The sequence below is a fragment of the Lynx canadensis genome, chromosome E1, assembly GCF_007474595.2.
Source record: "Lynx canadensis isolate LIC74 chromosome E1, mLynCan4.pri.v2, whole genome shotgun sequence".
Lineage (NCBI taxonomy): Eukaryota > Metazoa > Chordata > Mammalia > Carnivora > Felidae > Lynx > Lynx canadensis.
Window position 1 is genome coordinate 39,624,038 of NC_044316.2, and position 7,676 is coordinate 39,631,713.

The following is a 7,676-nucleotide window of genomic DNA, read 5'->3' on the forward strand; positions in this document are numbered from 1 at the left end:
CTCCACCCAGTACTAGAATGGGGACAGAGCTGCAAGGTGGCCCTGTGCTTCACGAGGTCACAGCAGCCCTCAACTCCCTTCTTTCTGTCTCCAAAACTTCAGACTGGAATGTTCTGCCCCCTGTTTAGCATTTCATCGACTCCAGTGCTCCCAGAGACTCTGATGACAAACTGCTCGGTCTTGTAGAATCGACTACCTTGAAAGTGTTTAAACTGGGGGGAGAAAAATAGTTCCCAAGACCATCAAAACCCAGGGAGACTGAGGTACAGAATGAGGACGGAAGCAACCCTGAACATCATAACAGCTAACACACTCAGACCCCTCACCATGGGTGGGCACGGGACTAAGTACACTCACTTGTCATTCGGTCTTTGCAACAGCCCAATGACATGGGTCCTACTCGTAACCCCATTTTACACATGGGGAAACCGAGGCTTAAGGGTAGTCAGGCCTGGGACCCAAGTCTGGTTCAGTCTGACACTAAAACTCCCTTTTTAGGTATATTATTCATACGGTAAATTGTACAAATCATTTGTGTCCAACTTAATGCATTTTTTAAATGTGTATTTATTTTGGGGAGAGAGCACAAGTCAGGGAGAGGCAGAGAGAAAGGGGGACAGAGAATGCAGAGAACGCAAAGCTGGCCCAATATAGGGCTCGAACTCACGAGCTGTGAGATCACGACCTGAGCCGAAGTCAGATGCTCAACTGACTGAGCCACCCAGGTGCCCCCAGCTTAATGCATTTTTACCTATGTATGAAGTTTACCCATCACCTAGAACATTTCTGGACTCCATAAAGCTCCCCATACCTCTCCCCAGTCAGCTACCCGTGCCCTATATCCCTAGGAAGACCACAATTCCCTCTACTGTCACCCTAGATGAATCCGCAGATCTCAGCCAGGGACTCTTTTGCTCCCTAGAGAACATTTGACAATGTCTGGAGACATTGGTTGTCACAACAGGGGCTTACTGCTGCTGTCTAGAGGACAGAGACCGGGGATGCTGCTAAATATCCTACCACGCACGGGACAGCCCACAATAAAGAATTCTCCAGCCCAGAAGGTCGATAGTGTCGAGGTTGAGGAGCCCTGAATCAGCCTGACCCATGTTTCAATCATGCCATCATCCCAGCTGCCTTAGAGGCACAGTCAAGTCCAGAAAGGGAGTCTTATAATGCCTGACAGGGCTCTCTCTAGCCCCCCGGTCACATGACACCTGTCTCAGCTTGTGAGCATTTGACCAAGAGGCCCCAGAGGAGGATGCAACCCAGGGCCTGGGGCCAGGGTCTCCGCCGAGGAGCCTAGGACGCAGCTAAAATTCAGAGACTGCTTAGTAACCCTGCCTGAGGAACCCTCAGGCTGGAATAGAAGGGCTTAGCAGTGGTCTCTCGGAGCCCAAGGTAGGAGAAGTTTCTAGGGCTAAAATGGAGGACTGTGGGCTCAGGCTCCAACTCCCACTCACCAAGGAGGCCAGGATTGTCATGAATGGCCTCTCAGGGGGAGCCTGCTGGCCCACAGCAGCCAGGAGGTCTGGACTAGACCAAGGGCTCGGGTGGGGTGACACAGGTTTGTGGTTCTCCCCAAAACCCCTTCGCTGATTCAGCAACCCGGACCAGGAAAGAGGACTGTGAGTCAGCGCTTTCCTGCCCTTTGTTTTCTGTGAGTAGGGAAGCTGGGCCTGTGTTTCACCCAGCGAGTGTCAGCACCAGGGAGAGAGCCAGGGCAGGCTTGGGGTCTCCCAGGGGAGACAAAGGCTGGGGCGGGGGGGAGTTCAGGCTGACCTCTGACCCTGTCCAGCCCTCCTGCCCCAAACTGATAGCTCAGCGCTCTTGCCCTCTCTCTCTCTGTCTCTCTCTCTCTCTCTCTCTCTCTCTGAAAAGCTGTGATTCAGCCCAAAGTAGGACCTCTCAGGGCTGTCTCTCTCTTCTCTCTCTCGGGGAGAGGATCAAAACTGACAAAAAGGTGATTAATGAAACCTGCCAGGCCTGGAGTGACGATCCTCCCCCCGGGGCTGACAGCAGATTCAGGCCAACGCCTCTTAGAGGAACAATACCACAGATCCTCCAAAGTCCCAGTAGTACAAACATAGGGTGGCCATGACATGCCTCCCCTCGCAGGGTCAGGGCACAGCCCCTCCCCACCACTCCCCTCCTGAGCAGGTACTTATGGTGCCTGACGCAGGAATGCCTTCCTCTGACCCATGGTGAACCCCAGGGCCCTCCTGGAAGAAGATGGGCAGAGACCCATCCTGGGGCCCCAGTTTCGCTTCTACTGGCCCTGCTCCAAATGAGGAAGGACAGAGTGTGGGAGCTGAGGCACTGCTCACACATCTTGAGCTTCCCTCTTTGCTTTCTGACAAAATCACACCAAATTCAGTAAGGGCGGGGGGCGGGGGGAACGCTGCATTTACAAGCACCCCCTGCAATCAAGGCTTTGCTTCACACATTGTCACTGAGTCCGCACAACAATGGGGGAGGGTTTTTACTGGCCCCATTTTACGGATGAGGCAAGTGAGGTGAAGGGAGGCCAAGCTACTTGCTCGAGGTCGCTATGAAGTCAAGATTTAAACCTCGTCTCTGGCTCTCTCTCTCTACCCCAAATGATGGTGCCTCTGAGCCTTGCTGTGAACTCAGTGTGTGATCTCTGAGTGTTCCATTCCATACTTACCAAAGATAATAAAATAACACTAGCTAACATTTCGTAAACACTCTCCGTGCATAACTCGCAAACAACTCTACTGTTTTTTTCACACCCTTTTTCTCAGATGAGGAAACTGAGGTCCAGAAAGCTTAAATTCATTGTGAACTTCTGTCTCCAGGGTCTGCACCCTTCACTACTGCCTGCTCAATCCCTTTCAGGCCAGTGTCAACGCCACCCCACCCAAGCACAGGCGTCCTCTGTCGCTCTCTGCATTCCCGGGCTCCCTGTCACCGCAGGCCCAGCTGGTGGATGGTCCTGTTTTCCCACAGTGGCTGGACCTGTGCAGCTGATGGCCTGATGGGTCGGCCTGTCTACTGTCTGTCCTAGCGTGAGCTCTGAAGCTTGGGGGCTTGCGAGGATAGTCAGTGCAGAATGTCAAAGCCGGAATTGTCATGGGAACTTTCCCGCCCAATGCCCTCATTTCTCACGTGTGAGGAAACCAAGACCCAGAATGCCAAGGCCCAAGGTGGTGGGAAGCAAGGAGAAATGCCTGGGTTTCCAGCTCCAGCACCAACTCACTGTGGGCTTTGCACTGAATTGCGTTGCCTTCAGCAACGGCTTTCTGAGTCTCTGGTTCTCAAAGATCTGTCCAGAGGTGCCAGATGGTTCGCCTGCACAGCTGAGGCTTAAATCCTGTCCCCCCAGCTCCTAATCCAGCCTTCCTCGCTTGGTTCTTGGATCAGGCTCCTCCCTCCTTCCCTTTTTCCCTGGACCGCAAGGGGCCTGGACCCCAGGATGCCCGACCCACCTCTCACAGTGGAGGAGCCTTTCATGAAAAGCAGACCTTCCCCAGACGGTGGTCATCCGCCTTGCCCTCAGAGACACCTGCTTCACATAGCAGGATTCAGGAGCCTTCTCCGGCCCAGCCTCAATGCACCAGGTCCTTACATGGCTATGGTACCCGGCTCTCTAGAATCCCTCTTCTACCGCCGTGCTTCCCAGGAACCCAGTGAGGTCGGCAAAGCCTTTGAATTAGATGGAACGGAGTTTCAACCTACATCTGCCATCAACTGGCTGTGTGACCTTGGGAAAGTTACTCAACCTGTCAGTGCTTTGGTGGCCACAACTGGAAAACAGGCATTTGATGAGTGAGCGTTTGAGAAGCACCTGACCTAGGGAAGCACTTGGCAGGCAGAGCCCCTCCTTCTTACAAATGAGGAAATTCCAGCTCATCTGTGCATCGTGACCTGTCCTGGGCCTCCATTCTGTGCCAGTCTGCTCTGCCTCCCTCTCTGGTCCCTGCAGCCAGCACGGTGCCCACAACAATCAGACGAGTGACAGCTGGTGGTGTTCCTACTTTATTTCCCCGACTCGGTTTTACATTCCCTGAGGAGAAGTTCTTTTTTTTCACATTTTATTTTATTTTATTGAAGTTTATTTTTATTTATTTTGAGGGAGAGAGAGAGAGAGCAAGCAGGGGAGGGACAGAGAGAGAGGGAGAGAATCCCAGCAGGCTTCATGCTGTCAGCACAGAGCCCAATGTGGGGCTCGAACTCAGGAACGATGAGATCATGACCTGAGCTGAAGTCAAGAGTTGGACGCTTAACTGCCTGAGCCACCCAGGCACCCTGAGAAGGTCTTTATAAACCTCCAAGGCATTCCCTCCTGGCAGAGAGAAGCTCTCAAACACCCGAGAAGTGGTGTTTTGTTTGTTTGTTGTTTGTTTGTTTGTTTGTTTTGTCTGCTGGCTTTACTTTTTTTTTTAATGTTTATTTTTGAGAGATAAAGACAGAGTGTGAGCGGGGCAGGGGCAGAAAGAGAGCGAGAGAGACAGAGTCAGAAACAGGCTCCAGGCTCCGAGCTGTCAGCACAGAGCCTGACATGGGGCTTGAACTCACGACCATGAGATCATGACCTGAGCCGAAGTCGGATGCTTAACCAACTGAGCCAGCCAGACACCCCTGTCTGCTGGCTTTAGATGAGAATGAATGGCAACCAGGAGTATTATCCGATGGGGTCATCCCTGCTACAGATCTCATGGGAGAAGCTGCCAGCTGTCCGTGGAGGGACAGGTGACCACCAGGGACATACTCGCCCAAGATTCTGGTGAATGTCCGGAGCCATGTCTAAAACGGGAAAAAGCAAAGGAGGAGCAAAGTCATGCATTCCTTCAACAAATATTTATGAGGACTCAGCAGTGCAAGGAGGAGACACAGCCCCAGTGCCATCGATGTCACAGTCCAGGATCCCCTCCGAGGTCCCAGGACACAGATCAAGGCATAGAGAACCTTGAAATCGTCTGGTCCAGCCAGACTCCTCAATTTAAAGATGAGGATGCTGAGACCCACAGAGGGACAGGGACCAACCAAAGTCCTCAGGGAGATGGGCAGTGCCCCGTGCCTACCCTGGGAAGCCCAGCCTGTGCAGAAGACACACCCAAGGCCCTAATCCCTCATCCCATAGCTACCCTCTCCCTAGGGTAGAAGGGAGGCCTGCTGTCTGCCTCCCACACTGGCTGGAAACCAAGCCCGACCTCAGCCCAGGGGCAGGCAGAAGGCGGGCCATCTCTGCCCAGAGACTACTTAAAGGGCTCGGCAGGGCACCAGTTTTCCCTGGGTGTGAGCATCTCACTCCAGGGTCAGGCAGGAAACAGGACTTGGCAGATCCAAGGCCCTCTCTGTCAGCTCCCTCCAACCCCAGGATCCCAGGAGAGTGGAAGGGGCCCTCCAAGGAAACGGAACCAGCCTTCTCTCCCCACCAGCCCAGGGTCTGGCCCCAAGAGAAGGCCTGCTGGATAAGGGTGGAGACCCACCTTTTGCCTCTCTGCACCTTTGCAGGGGGTTGTTATTTTGGCAAACTGTGGGCTGAGAAAACCCTTGCGGGTTGCTCTGAAGGCCTGAGACTTCTTGACAGAGGCCCGGAGGCTGGGGAAGCAGGAGCAGGGGCCTGGATTCAGCAAGGGGCCTGGTTGTTGTCAGGACGTCAGGGAACATGACACCTGATGTTTTGGGCTTCGGTGTGAACTTAAGCCACAGCACAGGAGACCAAAGCTAGATGTGAGAGTAATCTTTCTGACGGTAACGGCTGTATGACATCTGAACTGGCTTCCCACAGACGTTAAGAAAGGGGTTTCATAAATAAAAGAAAAAGAAGGAAGAGACAGGGAAACAAACCACAGGAGACTCTTAAAGATAGAGAACAGCGGGTTGGTGGAGGGAGGTGGGCGGCGATGGGTTGGATGGGGGATGGGTATTAAAGGGCCCTTGTGATGGGCACTGGGTGTTGTACCTAGGTGATACATCACTGAATTCTGCTCCTGAAAGCAGTGTTGCACTGTGTTAACTAACTAAAAGTTAAATAAAAATTTGAAAAGAAAAAATAAATAATTAGTTAATTAAATCAAATGTTAGGTCTAAAAACCGCCGGAAAAAAACAAAAACAAAAAAACAAAAAAAAAAGACAGGGCTTCTCTTAAGAAAGGTGTTGCCAGTTTCCATCACCCTCATGACGTCCAGAGAAGAGCAAGGGTCTGAAATCAGAGGGCTCATTCCCAGGCTCAGCCTCCCATTTCCCAGTTTGTGACTTAATTCAAGCTACTTAACTTCCCTGAGCCTCAGTTTCCCCCTCTGAAAACTGAGGATGTAGGGCCCACCCCACTTTCACGAAGCCTCCAGGAGAGTCATTGAGATGCCATCCTCTGAATGCCCTGCCCAGAGCCCTGCAGAATATAGAGGCTTCGTAAATTCTGTTTCCTTCCTCCAGCCCCAGAGAAGTCTGGCCTCCAAGTGTGTACTCAGGAGACACGTTCTAGATTAAATCTCCTCCCGAAGAAACAGACGCCACCCTCTCTCCAACCAGGGTTGCTGGGCAGAGTTTCACCCAGCAAGACTCAGGGCGGCCCGCTCAAAGGGCATAATTCTCCCCCAGATGATCTGATGCTCAGAACAGAGGCACCTCCAACTAAGAAACCGGCTCTCCCTCTCCCCATAGTCCTCACCAGAGCCCAGCCCAGCCACAGCACCCAGAACCCTCTGCTTCCTCATTCCTTGCCCTCTGTCTGGGGCTATGAATCCCAGAGGAACCAGCCTCAGACCAGAGGCAACAAATTCGGTGTGTGTGGTTGTCACTGCTGCTCTAATGAGCCCAAAGACAGAGATGCTGGGGTCGGGGGAGCAGGAGTGAGGTTTGGACTGAGGAGGGCAATAGGGGTTGATGTTGCTTTGGATTTAAGCTTAGAGAAATCAGAGAGGGCTTCCCGGAGTTGGTGTCTTTCCCTCTGAGCACGGTAATTGCCTTATGGGAAGGAGATGGCAGCTTCAGGGGTAAGGGGGTAGATAAGGTCCCTCTTTGCAGGAGGCAGCGATGGTACCTGGCTCAGCCACTCTGGAGGTCAGGTGTGCCTGACTGGAAAAGAGGGGAGGTGCTAGGGACACATGTAGGAGGACCAGAAATAAGGAGGAAGGTCCTGGCAGTGAGCCATGCAGGACCAGGGCCTGGCGTCCCAGAACAAGCGCTGAACTTAAAAGTCATACAGATGTAGGGTCCAGTCCCAGCCCTGTTGCTCACCATCCATCCATGAGGCCCCTGAGGGAGTCACTCACCTCCCTGGCTTCCTCATCTCTAAGGTGGGAATCGTAAATCCTGATGGCCCACAGTTGCCTTAAACAGGACGCGGGGGTGGGGTCATATAACACAGTGCCAACCACACGGTGGTAACCAGTACGACCTATACAGTCAGTTGCTCGCTAAATAATTGTTCGATGTGACAAGTCCTCTGCCGGGTGCACCCAACTGCTCTGAGGGCAACCCCCGTCTCCTGCTTCCATGATCACTAGATGGAATGAGCCAGAACATCAAGTCACCGGAACAGTCTGAATTGGTCCTGGGTGCAGGGAAGAGGCCAAAGTAGGAGATGTCATCATGTGGGTCCTAGGCCCACAGAGGCCCCCAACAAGAAAAACTGGACATACTACCAAGAGATATTTGCAAAAGGAAAAGCAATTCTTTATTGCATGGGCAGACGTGGTACGATCCA